The sequence below is a fragment of the Aethalodelphis obliquidens genome, unplaced genomic scaffold (genome assembly GCF_003676395.1).
Source record: "Aethalodelphis obliquidens isolate GAN/ISIS:26980383/991018 unplaced genomic scaffold, ASM367639v1 scaffold7, whole genome shotgun sequence".
NCBI lineage: Eukaryota > Metazoa > Chordata > Mammalia > Artiodactyla > Delphinidae > Aethalodelphis > Aethalodelphis obliquidens.
In genome coordinates, this window is record NW_020837951.1 from 24258788 (window position 1) to 24277284 (window position 18497).

General features: G+C 43.8%; 1 long non-coding RNA gene and 1 pseudogene across 1 annotated transcript; one reads left to right on the top strand and one right to left on the bottom strand.

Moving 5' to 3' along the window:
• Window positions 1–192: 192 nt before the first annotated feature.
• LOC113620224 (uncharacterized) lies at window positions 193–16088 on the top strand. Its single transcript, XR_003432695.1, has 3 exons — window positions 193–301; window positions 13725–13732; window positions 16079–16088. It is a non-coding gene; the product is annotated as an uncharacterized LOC113620224 (long non-coding RNA).
• On the bottom strand, window positions 9699–10438 carry LOC113620223 (60S ribosomal protein L36a-like; annotated as a pseudogene).
• Window positions 16089–18497: the final 2409 nt, after the last annotated feature.

Genomic DNA, 18497 nt, shown 5'->3' on the forward strand with positions numbered 1-18497 from the left:
GAATTCCCTGTGTTCTGTTTTCTCAAAGCAGCCCCTTGTCACTCCTTTCATCCTCATCACTGGCTTTAGTGAAAATGTGTTTGGAATAGCTAAATTTTCACAACAGGTTTCTGAGCATTATTTTGTTTAGGACTAAAACCTTCCTTTCTATGTATCATGTGATAGGGGATTTTAGAATTCTGGTTGTTTGGCCTATTACACTATTTTTCATCCCCAGATCACTTTTTGGTTGAGTCTTATCAACCAAAGAAGGAAATCAGCTGATTAATTCCATGAAATTGACAGCAAAGGAAGTTGGGTGGTACACACCCAACAGAAGGGGTAATTGCATGCAGTCTCATACTGGACTCACATCGAGGAGTGACTAAGGTGAGAAAAAAAAATAGTATTAAGGATAAAGACCTTCAAGTTATCATAGTTCATAGATAAGGAGCGTCAATAATTTAAACCTTAACTTGGCAGAGAGCAAAGAATAAAGAAAAAGAGCAAAAGCACATGCAGATTAAAGCATAGCAATTTGTGGCTCTGGTGGTCTTGTCTGGTGGGTCTTGGGGGAAGGTGACACTTCTTTCAGTTATCTCCTTTGGAATGATTCCTCCGATTCCTCTGTTTGAGGTTGCAGGACAGCCTTCCAGTGACTTCGTGTCATGTATGTCTGTTGACTTTGGAGGCCTGGAATTACTGCTGTGTTAGTTGTTTACAGTACCTGGTAAGGTCCTTCCCACTGAAGTTCGACCACAGTCTTCCTCTGATATCTGACCTAGTAACTTAAAAAATGAAGAAATTTATGTTATTCAAGAGAAGAACAGAGAGTTAACAGGATATTTTGGTAATTCAAAAGAAAACTCTTGGGACTTCCCTGGTGGTCCAGTGGTAAAGAATCTGCCTTACAATGCAAGGGACGTGGGTTTGACCCCTGGGCAGGGAACTAAGATCCCACATGCCATGGGGCAACTAAGCCTGCGTGCTACAACTACTGAGCTTGTGCACCTCAACTAGAGAGCCTGCATGTCGCAAACTACAGAGCCCACACGCTCTGGAGCCCACAAGTCACAACTAGAGAAGAGAAAACCCGCACGCCACAACTAGAGAGACGCCTGCGTGCCGCAACGAAAGATCTGGCGTGCCGCAACTAAAAGATCCCGCATGCCTCAACGAAGATCCTGAGTGCTGCAACTAAGACCGGATTCAGCCAAAAATAAATAAAATAAATAATAATAATAAAAAGAACACTTATCTAGGCACAAAATGTGTATGTTACAATTTGCAGTAAAAGATTTATAAGCCTTTTTCTGTGAATAAATCTATTAACATGGAATATACCTTTGAATTTTCCTTTTTGTCATTTATAGAATTAAATTAATATGCCTTTGTATGTATATGTAGACATACAGAAATACATAATGCATATATAATGAAATTTTAGTTTTTAAGATATACTTTATCTCAGCATATTAAAACAAGTACTGAATTATCATTTAATAACCTAATATTTCCTTAACAAACCATATTCATTATCTTACATACATATTCACATTTTCTGTGATTATTATATAAGTATAGTCTTTATAATTTTTATTGATTACCACATTTAGCCAAGGTAACCAATTTTTGTTTCCTCCAGAAACAGGGAAAACTAAAAGGCAAGAAACCAAGAACTGCTTAACTAAGTTTTTATGGGTACATGTTTTAGATCACCTTTTACATTTTCAGGAAACAGAATAAACACATCAGCCAAAGGTGCTTACACACTCTGTTAATTTATAGTCCTTACATAATGTATATGAATATGGGTAGCAGGCTCAGTAGTTGTGGCTCACGGGCCCAGTTGCTCCACAGTATGTGGGCTCCTCCCAGACCAGGGCTCGAACCCGTGTTCCCTACATTAGCAGGCAGATTCTCAACCACTGCGCCACCAGGGAAGCCCACAGTGTTCTTTTTTAGACAGACCAGTTATCCAATCTCCTCTTGAGAGTTTCTTTTCCCTTTATGCCTCAGGCATTTCTCAAATGAACATCCTCCTTCATGTCAAAGTTCCCCAAGTGGCCACTATAATTTTAATTTCTCCTCAGTTAAGTTATGCCAGGAGGTAGCACAAACTTGTTAGCAGACAAGCCCATGAGAGGCTGCTTGACTGTTGATCAAAGGTAAAACATCACTTGTGTTGTGAGTCCTCAACCCTAAGGTTAAGCTGCCTCTACTTGCTGACCTGAGAAATCAGCAGCCACCTGGCTCTCAGAAAGTGTGGACAGCTCTTTGCCAAAGCCAAGTTCTCATACCTAGAGAAGACTGGGGAAAGTTCTCATAGACAAATAGAAGACAATAGATAAATAGAAGGCAGGACAGGGTGTTAAAAGCCAAATTTCACCAGGGGAGACGAGTCTGATGGGAAACCAAAAATTCCAGGAGACGAATAAACTAATATTGAAGGACCAAAGAAGACAACCAGAATCTAAATTCAATGTAAAACCACACAATCAGACAGACAAATCTTGAATGTCTTGAGACTCAAGGAATCTCAGATATGCACATTAGTACTATCATAGAGGCCAATCCTTCGTAGGGAGGGATTTGACCAAGTATCAAGAGAATCTCCAAATGTCCTAATCAGGACACCGAGAGCAAATTTGTAGTCTGACAAAGTCAGGGTTATTGGCTCATTGCAACGAAGGAGGTCACACATTGGAGGAATCATGGGGTGTGTCACCAAGACAGGGAAAAGTTATGATACGATTTTGGGGAAGGGTGGCATTAGGTGAAATTTATATGAAATAGTATTTTGATATGTTAAAGCAAAGCAGGGCTGTGTGTAAAGGGGCAACATCATGTCTGGATGGCAAAGCGGAAACTAGGTTTCCTTTCCTTAGAAACTACAAATTAAGATAGATGCAAAAATGTTAATGTCCCAAACTCCCTTATCTGAATCTGCACCGAGGTTGAAAATTAAGGCAGGTGCTCTGTGTCAATGTCAGTTAGATCCTGCAGGCAAGAGTGGGATGTTTTGTTCTTACTTCAAAAGCAAAGTTTCTGGAAAACAAGATTTCTCAGTAACAAAGTAATAGTTATGCTACTGAGTGTCATTCAGACGCTTCACAGCTGTAGTGTTTCCTTGGGAGAACTATAATTTTCTGCTAACTTTGCACCTGGCTTTATCTGTGATCGGTGTCTGTTTTCCCATTTTGATGAATGGCATGGCAGATTTTCATTTTTTCAGGTCAAACTAATTTTCACTTTTCCTCTTGTTTTAGTGGCTTGTTGAACTTGCCGGAAAGAAGCTGTGGTGGCAGGGGCCTTTCCTGGAAATTATTAATTTCTTTCTTTCTTTCCTGTTTCCCATTTCCTAGCATGGGCTATCTAATTTTAGGGCCCCAGTGCAGACTGGGGTTGCCACAGAGACCAGAATGAGAAAGCAAGCCTTGGGGTGAGGTATAAAGGAGTATAATGAAGTCTCAGATATGGGGCATGGGAAGGGGCAGCATGCTTCAGGTGCCCTTACTCTTGTCAGACCCTCTTGTTCCTACTCTGTTCCTGGCGGCAGCTTGCAGCCTCTTGCGGTTTTAGTAACTGCTGGGTCAAGATCGGTGCAGGGAGGGTTGGGAAAGCATCACTGTGGTGGTTGACCTTCTGCTCTGGGGAATCCTGTGAAAGATGTTGCTCCCTCTGTGTTCCCTTCTGTTCCCACAGCTCCTCTGCTTGAGCCTTCTTTAACTCTGGCCTCCACCCTTTTACCAGACCTTCCAGAAGATGAATAACTAGCCCCTCTGTCTGAGCCCTTTCACTTCTGGCCTATTTATCAGCCTTTCTTCCCAGGACCCTACAGAGTCTCATCTTCCCCTGCTGCTCTCAATTTTGTGTCTGACTCTGCTCCTGCATAATCTGTTTTCTTCTCTGCCCTGCTCTTCATAATTGGTCCCACTCCCTCATCACTCCTTTCACCTCCATACTGGCCTCTCTGCCACCAGAGGCTCTGTCACTGGCTCCCACATTCTCGCTCATCTTTTTTTCCACTCCCATGATGGCCTTCTCCCCTCTGCCTGGGAGTCCTCCTTGCCTTGATCTCTCCTAACATTTCATTTATCCTTATTTCGCCCCATTACCAGCTTTCTCATCTTTTCCATGAAGGTCCTATCTGCCTCCACTCTGCCCCCCAGGTCCCCTTATTCAATCTCAACACTGCAGATCCCTTTCTGCCTCCAGAGCTACAATCTTAAGGGACCATCTTCTACTCCCATCATCTACCCTTCCTCCTTTCCCCTAGAACACACTCAGATACTAGACTCTCTTCCCCAACCAGATCCCTCCTCTTGCATGATCGTACCCTTTTGGTCAGGAATTCAACCTCTTATCTCTCACAACATCCCATTCACTCCATGAATCCCACTGATTCATTTGCCTGTCACCCATCATCACCAACAGTCTCTACCCCACCATTGCCAGACTCTACTTTAATACTGACTCAGTTTGGCTTGATTTAAATCCTACTGAATGCTGTCCCAGAGAGCTTATCTTCAGAAAACCCCCTTTGTCTGACTTCTACTGCAAAAGACTTAGGCATTGACTGCTCAAAAACCTTGTCCATTTCAACCTCCTCCCGGGGGGCAGCTGTCTGTTAAGGACTTGTTTTTCCCTACCTTCTCATACTGTGATTTCCAGCAGGAGGAGCTTTTTCCTTTCACCCATCAAGTTCTGTCTCTGGGGAGACCCTGCAATCAGGCATGTGGAAGCAAGCAGACACTCTTTCCTTAGCTCTGCTGTCCAGAAGCTCCTGAAGATATGTCACAAAGAGTGTGGATTTCCAGATTTGGGAGGACAAAGAAGAAGGAATCATTCTAAAACAACGGAGGGCATACTACCAGCTCATCTTCTTTAGCATCACTTGCTGTTGAGCACTACTCCACAGCCCTCCAACTCTTCTAGAGATGTGAAGGCCAACCACAGTAACTGCATAGTCCACAGGAGCCTCCAAATTCCAAAATCTTGCGAGACTCTGCAGCACAAATGTAGCTAGCTCTTCAGAGGTCCCCCTCTCTGCACAGTGAGTCCCTCCTGGCTATCTTTCTGGTCTTTGATAACAGTCCCACACTAGTCTCCCTTTCTCTTATTCAATCTCTAATGTCCTCCTCCCCCAGTCCAAATGCACTTAACCAATCCCCCATTGCTTCCTCAGCCCCAGACTTTGCCCACACCTTAAAGCCTAGCCCCAGTCCTTGGGGGAAAATTCTAGAGGGAAGGAGCTCACCAAAGAAGGACAGTATCTTCTCTGAGTTGAGTTTCCACTTTAGGAATATGATGATGCAAGTGAATTTAGGTATTCTTTCAAAGATTAAACAGTCCAGGGAGATAGTCAAGGCCAAGGAATTCCCCAGCTCCGGAGCAGCCTAGGTCAGCAGAAGCCCTGTGTTCCTAAGCTTCAGGCCCTAAGGAAAAGCCAAAAAAAGAATTTAGCCCCAAAGGATGAGAGGACCTTAAGGAGATCCAAAGATTAAATACATCAAGGAGGGGAGGTAGGATTAGGGATCTTCCAAGCCAGTCACCCTTCCGGATTTAGCTGACACTCTAGTGAACAAGACCCCTCCCCAGTTTTTGCCCCAGATGTAAAAGAGACTTCAACAAACAGTCACCTGGAGAAAAAGGATGAGTTGTTTGTTCAGTGGCTTTGTCCCAGGACACAAGGCTAAGGGCAAAAAGGTCACTTACAAAAAACTACAACTGTGCACGGTCCACATTCAGTTGAAACCAGAGGAGTCTTTGCGTGAAGGATCCAAGTTATTGTTTGAAGCACTTGGGACACATGAGTAAGAAAAACAAAGCTCCCTCCCCTTGTGGAGTTACAGCGTTGGTCCTTGAGTCAGCTCCTTCTCTGCATACTCAAAAACGATATCAAACCTCCTTCACTTTCCTCAAGCTCCTGCCCCTCCCTCCTCCTCAACAGATTTGCTATTTGGCCCACATTTTTTTTTGCGGTACGCGGGCCTCTACACTGTTGTGGCCTCCCCCGTTGCGGAGCACAGACTCCGGACGCGCAGGCTCAGCGGCCATGTCTCACGGGCCCAGCCGCTCCGCGGCATGTGGGATCTTCGCGGACCGGGGCATGAACCCGTGTCCCCTGCATCGGCAGGCGGACTCTCAACCACTGCGCCACCAGGGAAGCCCTTGGCCCACTTCTGAAGGGATCATAAGCCTTCAGATGGGAACTTTTCATCACCAAATCTTCAAAAATGGTTGCAAAGCACCCTCCTTTCCCTCTTCCTTACTGCTATGTAAAGTGCGGGGGTCTTTCTGGGAGGCCTTCCTTGACCCTCCCAAGACCGGATTGGTGCCCTCACTTTCACCATCACAACTCTATTTGTAATTTTGGATTACTCTCTAGGTCCCCAAAGTACCAGGACCTTCTCTATCACCCTCACTACTGGCCTGGTGTATCGCACCTAGTTAACGGTAAGTCAATAACCGTTTAGACGAACTAACTAGCAAGCGTTGCGCAGAACCTCCGCAGGCACAGCCCCACCCAGCGTGCTTCGCGCGCCCGGCCGAGGCCTGGAGGGGGACTACATCCGGTGGGACTACCCCTGGGGGTGGGGCCATACCGGGGGCGGGGCCACATCCGGGACAGGGGCCAAGGGCTGGGGGCGGGGCCCGCGTTGGGCTCCCGGCCGCTTTTAGAGGCGGCGGCAATTTCTCCTCGGAATCCTGAACCCGGAAGTCACAGCTCCGGATTCCCCTCACGGATGAGGTTGTAACGGGGCTTTCCGGCAGACTTAGGGGCGCTTCCACCTCTACTGCCTGCGTTGTTCCACTGGCTATCGCTTCACCTCAGCCCACTGGGGCCACACCATCCAGGCTGCGGCCTCCCAAGGCCCTGAAAGGCCCCGGAAGCCTTGAGCACGGGACCTGCCCTCTCTGCCTGAACTTAAAGAGGACATCTTCGTCACCATCACTGTAACGCCGACTGCTGTCTAGTGGGCTCTGGGCAAGTCCTTGGGCTCCCAGCCCAGATGTCGCCCTCCCACAGGCCTGGAACAGGACCGTACACCGACCTAGTGAGGTGGCCGAGAGGAGTGGAAGGAACCGCGCACCTTTGGTCAGCGCCAGGGCCCAAGGCTGGCCCAGAGGCTCTGCTGCGGTTGCCACCTGGGCTGGTAAGGTCGCAGCTGGCACGTTCCCGGCAGGACCAGTATCCACATTGTGCGGGGTGCTTGCTGCCCGCTGGGAGTTGTTTTCTGAGGAGCTGCCGCAAAGGCCCTGCCAGCCAGGCCCTGCCAGCCAGGCCAGGAGGCAGGCCTGGTGAGGCCCCGAGGGAAAGGCCCGTGATGGGAAAGGGCAGCGTTACTGCGGAGATGAGACCACGCCTGAGGGGCAGACGCAGGACCCTGTGCAGACGGATGCAGGGATCTCACCTCCCTGGGCTGGGCTGAGGCCTCCAGCCGACGTGGTGGGGCCGAGGGCACAGAAGCTTGCAGCTGCCTTCACAACAGGTACCGATACAGCCATGCTTCCGTTGCGGGCCCTCAGCGCCAGGTCCTGTGTTACCCAGGAACTCTGGCGTGATGTGGGCGTGGTCACTAGAGATGGAAGGAAATACCATGGTTCTTCATTTTGGGGGAACAGGTTGTCTTACTCTTGCCTAAGTGTTTTATAGCGAATTTGCAAGATAGAGAATAGTAGATGGCAGTACCCCATGGACCGCTAAACTCAAAACACGTAATACTAACATTTTGATGTATTTTTTCCCAGCTTTGCTGTGCGTGTTTTCAGTGTTTAAATAATATAAATACATATATTTTTTAAAAGGTGGGAAAACACCTTTTAAAGCACCTTTTAAGCAATGTCTGTATCATTGTACACTCTTCCTAAATATCATTTTTAGTGTCTTCCATATTAACCATTCTGTTTTTCTATGATATGTAGGTTTGTTCCAAGTTTTTGATATTGTAAGACGTTACTTAACATGTTTGTGCATGATTGCACTTGCTTAGAACTGCCTTATTCCAAAATCATAAAGCTTTTCTTGAACTTTATTTTCTCATCCAGGGTTCTACCCTTGAGCCACCTCTCTTCTCTTTCTGTAAGTCTCTTAGGCAAGATATCTACCCATGTGGTAGTTATTTCATTACTGACTTCTCCCATTTGCTTCACATTTATACATCTGGATGCTCGCTGAACATTCCCAACCTTGATTTCCCACAGGTACCCCATACCTAAAATCTGTAAATGTAGACAATGATCTTCCTCTGCCATCAGCCACCCTTGCTTGGCTAGTCCCAGTATCTATTAGTAGCACCTGGTCCCCAAGCCCAATGCATAAGAGCCCTTCTGTGCGCCTCCTCCTCCTTCATCCTTCCCATAATCAGTCAGTCACCAAGTTCTGCTGATTTTACTGGTTACCTATTTCTCAAATTTTAATCTTCTCTTCATTCTTACTACTACCTTGGGAGTTCAGACCTTCATTGTTGTTCACCAAATTATGCGGTGGATTCTTAACTAATCTCTGATTTTAACTAATCCTCTACTTCCTGATTTCTACTTCTTTAGCTTCTACTACTTTCAACTCTGCAGTTTTTCTACTCCAGTAAACACACCTGTTTTGTTCAGTGCTTCGGCATCCTATTGTTTTTTAATTGAAGTATAGTTGATTTACATAATTAGTTTCAGGTGTACAGCAAAATGATTCAGATTTTGCGTATATTATATGCACACACATTCTTTTTCAGATTCTTTTCCACTGTAGGTTATCACAAGATATTGAATGTAGTTCCCATGCTGTACAGTAGGTCCTTGTTGTTTATCTATCAATATTTTATATATAGTAGTGTGTATCTGTTAATCCCAAACTCCTAATTTATCCTCCCCTCCTTTCCCCTTTATTAACCATAAGTTTGTTTTCTGCATGAGTCTATTTCTGTTTTGTAAGTTCATTTGTATCATTTTTTTATTCCACATATAAGTGATATCATATAATATTTGTCTTCCTCTGTCTGACTTCACTTAGTATGATAATCTCTAGGTCCATCCATGTTGCTGCAAGTGGCATTATTTCATTCTTTTTTATGGCTGAGTAATATTCCTATATATATTTATATATATATATTTTTATATACACCCCTCCGCTCCCCACATCTTCTTTATTCATTCATCTGTCAGTGGACATTTAGGCTGCTTCAAGGTCTTGGCTATTGTAAATAGTGCTGCTATGAAAATTGGGGTGCATGTATCATTTCCAGTTAGAGTTTTCTCTGGATATATGCCCAGGAATGGGATTGCTGGATCACATGGTAACTCTATTTTTAGTTTTTTTTTTTTTGCGGTACGCGGGCCTCTCACTGTTGTGGCCTCTCCCGTTGCGGAGCTCCAGACGCGCAGGCTCAGTGGCCATGGCTCATGGGCCCAGCCGCTCTGCGGCATGTGGGATCTCCCCGGACCGGGGCATGAACCCATGTCCCCTGCATCGGCAGGCGGACTCTCAACCACTGCGCCACCAGGGAAGCCCTATTTTTAGTTTTTTAAGGAACCTCCATACTGTTTTCCATAGTGCCTGCACCAATTTACATTCCTGACAACAATGTAGGAGGGTTCTTTTTTCTCCTTACTCATTTTGATTTCTCTACCTGGAGTTCCTTAGGCAGATAAACACTAGAGTTCTCACAGTCTACTACAGTAGGTCAGGGCTGTGTTTTTTTTTTCAGGGAATTTGTCCATTTCATCCAAGTTGGTAAATTTATTAGCATAGTTCATAATATTTTCTTATTCTTCTAATGTTAGTAGATCTGGTGATTTCCCCTCTTTCATTCTTGATGTTGGTAATTTGTGCCTTCACTTTCTTGATCAGTCTGAGTAGAGGTTTATCAGTTGTCTTTTTTTTTTTTCTCAAAGAAACAGCTTTTGGTTTCATTGATTTCTTCTTTGTTTTTCTGGTTTTATTTTGTAGATTTCTGCTCATATTTTTATGTCCTTCTGTTTGCTCTGACTTTATATTGCCTTTGTTTTTCTAGTTTCTTAAGGTGAATTCTCGTTAGAGCATTGATTTGAAACTATTCTACTCTTCTTAATATAAACTTTTTTTTTTTTGAAGTTAACGTAGCCTCAAGATTTTATTTCCTTTGTAATAAAACAAAAGGTGAAGCCCAGAACAGGATGATTTGGCCTTTTCTCTTGTTGTCTCTTCCCAGTTCATAATGCATGCATCTATTAATAGCTGGCATTCTTTTAGTTGTATAATAGGGCTTAAGCGTTCAAGCCTTAGCACAGTTTTCTTTGTAGTTTTAGCCTTTGCTGGAAAATCTGCCTAGCTTGCTCACCATAGCCACTCTACTTCCTGTGGTAACACTGCTTTCCCGGGACAGGCCTGAATCCTTGCCCTTCTTGTACTGTGTCATTTTGTGGGCTTGTGCTAGTCACACTTCTTATAGAAAGTCTAGTGGGTCTTAGGAATATTTACCATGTTTACTGGGGTACTAACTCTATAAATTTTAAATGCTTTGAATTTCCCTGTAAACACTGATTTATCTATATCCCACAACTTTTCATGTGTTTTCATTTTCAATTCAAGTTTTTATAATTTATCATTTGACTTTGAGTGATTTAGAAGTGTGGGAAATTTTCCAAATATCTTTCTATTCTTGATTTCTAATTTAATTATATGGTGAATTCAAAGCATTAATTCAAAGTATTGAGAACATACTTTGTACAATTTCAGTTTTTTAAACTTTGTCGAGATTTGACTTATGACCCAGTATATTCTTGGTGACTATTTCATATTTACATATGACTAACTTATAGCCAACTCTTCGTATCCACGGTTCTTCTGTATCCAAGGTTCCACATCCATGGATTCAACCAATCAGGGATTGTGTAGTACTCTAGTATTTACTTTTGAAAAAAAATCCGCATATGAGTGGATCTGCGCAGTTCAAACCCGTGTTTTTCAGTGGTCAACTGTACGTGAAAAGAATGTGTATTCTGCTGTTTGTTGACTAGAATACTCTATAAATATCAATTAGGTCAAGTTGGTTTATAGTGTTGTTCAGGTCTTCTATGTCCTTACTAATTTCTTTCGGCTTCTTCTATTACTAAGAGGGTCGTTGATGTTTCTGACTATAATCATGGAATTGTCTGTTTCTTTTCTGAGTTCTAGCAATTTTTGCTTCATGCCGTTTTGAAGCTCCAATCTTAGGTGTATATACATTTAGGATTCTTATATCTTGTTGTTGTTGAATTGTCCCCTTTATCATTATGTAATGACTCTCTTTATCTCTGGTAATATTCCTGTTCTGAAGTCTGCTTTGTCTAGTATTCATAAGGGCACTCAGCTCTCTGATTAGTGTTTGCATGGTCTGTCTTTTTGCATCATTTTAACCTTTTACTTATTTATGTCTTTATATTGAAAGTGAGTTTCCTGTAGACAGCATAATGTGTTGTCTTGCTTTTTTATCCAATCTGACAGTCTCTGCCTTCTAATTGGGGTGTGTAGATTACTTACATTTTTACTATTGATATGGTTACATTTAAATCTACCATCTGGCTAGTCATTTTCTATTTGTTCCATCTGTTCTTTCTTCCTTTCCCTTCTTTTTGCTAACCTGCTTGTGGATTATTTTTTTATGATTCTGTTTTCTCTTCACTCTTGTTTTATTTGTTAAACCTCTTTTTTCTAATAAAAATTTCTTTATGTTATTTAATTTTCATCTTTATCACATTTTTGAATAGTCATCTTCAAATTATATTATACCAGTTCATGTATAGAGTAAGAACTTTTCTTTCCCCCCATTTTTTGTGCTATTGTCATACACTTAGGGGCTGTATTATTTCAAAATAATTTAAATTTCTTAAGTAATTTATGATTATATCCTTTGAGTAAAAATATTAAAATATTTCACATAAAGTCCCCTTGACCATCCCTTCCTTGGAGGTAAACAACGTCACCAGTTTGTTACACATCCTCCCAGACCTCTGCTATGTATTTATATATGTATGTGTGTGTGTGTGTATATGTGTGTGTGTATATATATATATATATATATATATATATACTTAGAATATGTACAGTTTACTTTTTTTGCATAAGAGATATACTATGCATACCATTCTGTAGCATGCTTCTTTTACTCAACAATATGTCTTGTCGGTCTACCCATATTAGTATTTTTGGATCTGCCTCATTCTTTTGAAGTGCTGCACAGTATTCTATTAAATGGATTTCTCAGAGTTTTATTATTATTATTTTTTTAGTTGATGGACATTTTTTTCTGATTATTCATTATGGTAAATAAGGCCCCAGTGAATATCCTTCTGTATGCCTTATTGTGGACATTTGAAAATGCTTTTCTAGAGTACATACCTAGAAGTGGAATGACATTTCTCATAGAACCCTCCAGCAAGACATAAAGGGGAGAGGAGAGGCAGAAATTAACCCTAGAAGGTTTTAAGGTTGCACTGGGGCTAGTGGGGGTGGTGGGTGTGTCGGGGATGTCACAGAGGATTTAAAGCCTTGGAAACCCTTTGGAGGATTTAGTACAGTAATGGTCTTGTCTTTGGAACTCAGGGACTTCTGAGGGAACATGGATTGGTTACTATTTTCATGCCTTGGGTATAAGGAAGCAACTTTTTTTATTCATCAGAGTTAGAAAAGAGAAGGGTGTGACTCATTTTGGTGGTCTATCAGATGGGTTAAATAAGTTGCCCCAAGTCACATGGCTGTCACAGAGGAATGAGCGACAGTCCAGTGGGCTTATGAAAGTTACTAAATTTAGAGATTGTTTGGTTGTATACCTTCACTGTTCACATGAGAAGCAAGGCCTGGACAGGGAAAGAGACCCACTCAAGGTTTCATAGTAAGTCAGTGATACTGCTGACATATTTCAGCCCGGCTGTAAGAGGCAGAAAAGCAGAAATAGGAGGGTGATAGCTTAGTCCAGCTGGGGGGGAGTGGTGGGGGGCGGCAGAGGAGACAGAGAAGCAAACAACACTTCCACCTACTCTGCCCCCTGCAGCCCACTCTCTTCCTTTCTCCAGATTTTTGTGGACTTCTTTCTTCAGCAGCATCAAAGAAGTCCAAAAAGGAAAACTAAACAATCCAAATTATAAGATAGAGAAAAAACCCATGTCCATGTAAATGTTACTATTCTGCAGCAAAACAAACATGGTAGAAATAATGAGGCTTTGGTTTGGGTCTGCGATGTGGAAGATGGGCATAAATAGTCACTAAACCAACTGGTGGAGCCGCAGTAATTCTGTCCTGGAGGGTAGAGCGAGGGGTACATTACCCAAATGCAGCTATTAAAAAGGGGTCTAGATTCCCTTGCAATAATCCTTAATTTCAGGCAACAAAACAAAATAAAATAAAGAAAACCACAAAAGGAGGGGTGGGTCATTAAAACAAAAAAGATGGGCACTCAAAAGACTTCTCACAGCTGGAAAGTTGTGGAGGATGGATTTCAAACTGTCACCAGGTGCTTGCCTACTCTTACAGTAGAGGTCCTCAAACTGACCTGCCCTTAAGCTGACTAAGGATGCCCTTTGAGAAGTGCAGCATCTTGAGATTCTGTCTTTAGAGTTATTGGGGACAGAATATTCTTCAGGTTTGGAAATGCTTGAGGGGAAGTCCCCTAGAGTAGTCTTTCTGTCTTGGGATACTTGGGATGCCTTTGAAAAAGCCAGATTCCTGAACTTCCCCGCTCCAGATCCAGTACTGGATCTGTGGGTGGGTCCAGAATCTGCATATTAAACAGTCACCCAAGTGATTCTTATGCCTGCCTGCTGACATTTGGCCCAGGATGGGCTTGCCCGATCATTCTGCAGTGATAATGGTACTGTCTTTTTGAAGACCTGCATTAATTATGTCGAACCCCTTTGGTAATTTCACATGGTTGGATCTATCTAGTATCTTTGTTTCCTTTAAATTTCAACTGAGCTCTAGACAATGAGTTTTCTGGATCTTTGTTTGGACACACAGGGTGAAGAGCATTTTTCAGGATGTGAATGTTAACTGATAAGTGACCTAGGACAGTGGTTTCCATATCGATAAGTTTGGAAACATTTCAGGGGACAGCTTAGAATTCTCATTTCTATTTGGAGCCATGAAGTTCAAAGATATATTTTATGAGGTAGCAGGTCTTCAGGTTTTAAAGGTAGTTACATTGTTATTTGTGTTCCAGACCTAATCCCTTTTTTCAGAATCTCTACAAACACACTGGGAGGGAGTTTCTCCCCATATTGCAGATAAGGATTTAAGATGTAAACCTTTTCTGGAATGAGGCAGGAAAATCAACTCTTTAATCAGTCAACACAAAACTCCCAGTAGTGAATTGAGAGGGCCAGGATCACAGACATAATAATTGGGAGAATTAAGCTTTGAATGTATGTCTTTTTTTTTTTTTTTTTTTTTTTTTTTGCGGTACGCGGGCCTCTCACTGTTGTGGCCTTTCCCGTTGCGGAGCACAGGCTCCGGACGCGCAAGCCCAGCGGCCATGGCTCACGGGCCCAGCTGCTCTGCGGCATGTGGGATCTTCCCGGACTGGGGCACAAACCCATGTCCCCTGCATCGGCAGGGGGACTCTCAACCACTGCGCCACCAGGGAAGCCCTGAATGTATGTCTTTTGGAAGCATCCTGGTGCTGTAAAAAAGAGTATTAATTAAATTCAACTTTGATCCTAAATTAGGATTGCTAGTTACTAGTTAGTTATGTGACCCTGGTCCAATCAGGTAATCTCCTAGAGCTATCTGCATCTCTGAAACAAAGAGAATTACATTTTGCTGAGCTGGTGGGGTTGGGGCTTCTGCTGTTTTCGGAGAAGGTGTGTGAGACCCTCAGTGCAGTGCAGTACATGCCCATAGGTGGTGCTAAGTAATGGTTATGATTAGTGAATTCCAGGCTGAAGTTTTTTTTCCACAGATGCACAGCAGCTTCTCAGGTCTCCCAGCCTTTTAGACCAGCTGCAACTCTTCCCCTCCTCCTCACACCATCCCCTTCACATGTACAACTGCCCTGGGGCATTTATCCTCCAGGGGATAATTCTCCATGAAGCTGGCACATCTGTCATGGGCACCAGTAGGTGCCAGCAAAGGCTAAGCTTTCAGAAGGGCTGCTTCATTTGATTTTTATCATTCTTGCATCCCCCCAGTGTGACTCATGAAAGCCCAGATGTCCTTTCCTTTCATCCGGAGTGATCTCTGTCTCTCACAGCCTTTCTTGCTTGCTATTCTGAGCCTGGGAGAAAATGCTCAGGGTTACCCTGTCAAATATCAATGAAGAGGGCTTCCCTGGTGGCACAGTGGTTGAGAGTCCGCCTGCCGATGCAGGGGACACGGGTTCGTGCCTCGATCCGGGAAGATCCCACATGCTGCAGAGTGGCTGGGCCCGTGAGCCATGGCCGCTGAGCCTGCACTCCGCAATGGGAGAGGCCACAACAGTGAGAGGCCCGCATACCGCAAAAAAAAAAAAAAAAAATCAATGAAGAAAGACCTCCTATTTGGGGGATCCTTGTAACAAAACTAATAAACACCAGTGTAGGGACTTCCCTGGTGTCTCAGTGGTTAAGAATCCACCTGCCAGTGCAGGGGACACGGGTTCGAGCCCTGGTCCGGGAAGATCCCACATGCCGCGGAGCAACTAAGCCCGTGTGCCACAACTACTGAGCCTGCGCTCTAGAGCTGTGAGCCACAACTACTGAGCCCATGTGCCACAACGACTGAAGCCTGTGCACCGAGAGCCCATGCTCCGCGACAAGAGAAGCCACCGCAATGAGAAGCCCGCACACCGCAAGGAAAAGTAGCCCCTGCTCGCCGCAGCTAGAGGAAGCCTGCGTGCAGCAAAGAAGACCCAACGCAGCCAAAAATAAATAAATTAATTAATAAAAAAATAAATAAACACCAGTGCTACATTTAGGCAGCACTTTACAGTCTACAATGTACTTTCATATCCATTAGCTCATTTAATAGTTGAGAACTTCTGGCAAGGTAGTGTGATGGTTAAGGGTTAGGCTCTGGAGTCTGCAGATTGCCTTTAAATTCCCATCTTCACCTCTTCTCAGCTGAATCATCTTGGGCAAGTAACTTAGCATCTCTGAACGCTGTAGATTTAAGTGGAAAGTACCCAGAACATGGTAATGAGTGCCCAATAATTGTTAACTATTACTTCTATCATGCCCATTTTACCACATGACCTCAAGGTTTTTTGTAACCTCACCACTGGTCTGTAATCTAATGGGTCAAACCTCACTTTCTTCACTTTTCCTCTTATCCCCCTGCCTCCACACCCTCCTCAGCTTTGCTCCCCCCTCACACATAGCCTACAGTGAACGTTCCTTTTTCTTTTTTATAAATTTATTTAATTAATTTATTTTTGGCTGCGTTGGGTCTTCGTTGCTACGTGTGGGCTTTCTCTAGTTGCGTCGAGCAGAGGCTGCTCTTCGTTCTGGTGTGTGGGCTTCTCACTGCAGTGGCTTCTCTTGTTGCGGAGCATGGGCTCTAGGCGCGGGCTTCAGTAGTTGTGGCTCATGGGGTCTAGAGCGCAGGCTCAGTAGTTGTGGCTTGCGGGCTCTAGAGCGCAGGCTCAGTAGTTGTGGCGCATGGGCTTTGTTGTCCACGGCATGTGGGATCTTCCTGGACCAGGGCTTAAACCCATGTCCCCTGCATTGGGAGGAGGATTCTTAACTACTGCGCCACCAGGGAAGCCCAATTTTCCTTTTTCTGTTCAGCACAGGCTATTTCAGGCCTTTGCATGGGCTATCCTCTCTGTCCTGAGCCCACATCCTGAATCCTGGTAAATACCTACTCATCCTTCAGGTAGACTGACTCCCTTTTATCCCCAGGCTCCCAGGTTGCTTTCCGTACACCTTGATTATAACAAGACTGAGATTGTCTCTTTTCCTAACTTATCTATTCATTAGACTGAGTGCTCCCTGGGGAAAGGGATCATATCTTCTCACTTGTGTAACTCCTGTCCCTCATATCTGTGATATGCCAAATAGATGTCGGTTTGAATGAACAAGTGTTATAGAATTCATCAATCCACCTAAAATTATCTTAGATAAGCATTCAAGTTATTGAGCCCAGAGGCTGTGGAGCCAGTCCTGAAACCTAGGCTCCAGCTGCTAGTCCCCAGGCTCTCTGGGCACCCCCCAGGCTGCCTCTCATTGTGGTCTCCTGACCTTGCTGTGTAATTTTTCCAACCAAGCTGGACACAGAAAGAAAAAAAAAAACCTAATCATCTGAAAGCACTAGACTTCATATTTACAGGCCCAGTAGAGGTTTCCAGTTGACAGCAAGCAGCCCGTGTGCAAAGGCCTGCTTTTAATGTATCAGAAAAGACAAAATTATAGTGTGCCCGCCTTTCATGTGCTGTCTGTTTTGTCTTGCTGAATAAAAGGGAAACTCTGGCTCCAGGCTGATTTTCATTTACAAAAATAGACTAAATTCTAACCCTTAAATTATCAGAAGTGCCATATACTTGACAAGCAGCTAAGCGGAGAGCAGAAACTACTAGGTTAGTAATTAAATAGAGGTTAAGTCAAATTAACAGAGACAGACATTCTTGTCTGGTGGTCAGAACAGAGGCCTGGAGAGCCCTGGATCTGGCCCTGGTACCTGCATGTGTCAGAGTGAAGTCTTGATGGCAACCATGGTTGCCAAGGAGAGACCCCATGGGCACCCCCCCGCCCCCGCCCCGCCCCGCCCCAACTTCCTGGCAAGTCTTCTAGTGTGAGAACCGGGGATGTGTTCCTGTTGAGAGATGGGATCGGGGGAGGGTAGGCCTGAAAGGAGTCAGGAGGAGGCTGAGGGGACCCAGCTCTCCTCCATTTTCAGAATTTGTTTCCAAGTAACATAAGGGACCATGGAAGAGTTTTTTAAATATAAAATTATTGTAGCTTAAGATCTCTTATAAGTACTTCAATATAAATTATTCATTTACTCAAAAAATATTGAGTGCTCACAACCATGGACCAAGCTAAATCCTAGCCTTGGGGTGCTGACATGCTGGTAGAGGAAGGCAGAAAATAAACAAGCAAATAAATGCATAGCATTTCAGGTGGCTCTAAGTGACATGGGCATAACTATAGTAAAAGAGGAGGATAGGGAGATCAGGAGTAGGAGAGAAGGGAGTGGGGGAGAAGGGGAAGATGGAGTTGCTATTTATATTAGGCAGTCAGGAGAGGCTTTTCTGATAAGGTGATACTTGAGCAGAAATCTACAAGGGGAAGAGAATTTCTGGCAGAAAGAACAGCAAGTGTAAAGGTCTTGAGTTGGATGAGTGCTTAGCAAGTTTGAGGAAAAGCAAGGATCCCAGTGTGGCCAGATCATGGCAAGCAATGAGGGGGTGGTAGGAGATGAGGTTTGAAAAAGATTAAGGGCTAGATCATGTAGGCATTCTAAGAACACTGGCTTTTATTCCAAGTTAAAAATGAAAGCTTTGAAGGCTTTTGAGCACATCTTACATGATTTACAAGGGTCACTTTGGGCTGCTGTGTTGAGAGTAGAATGTAGGGAGATGAGAATAAACAGG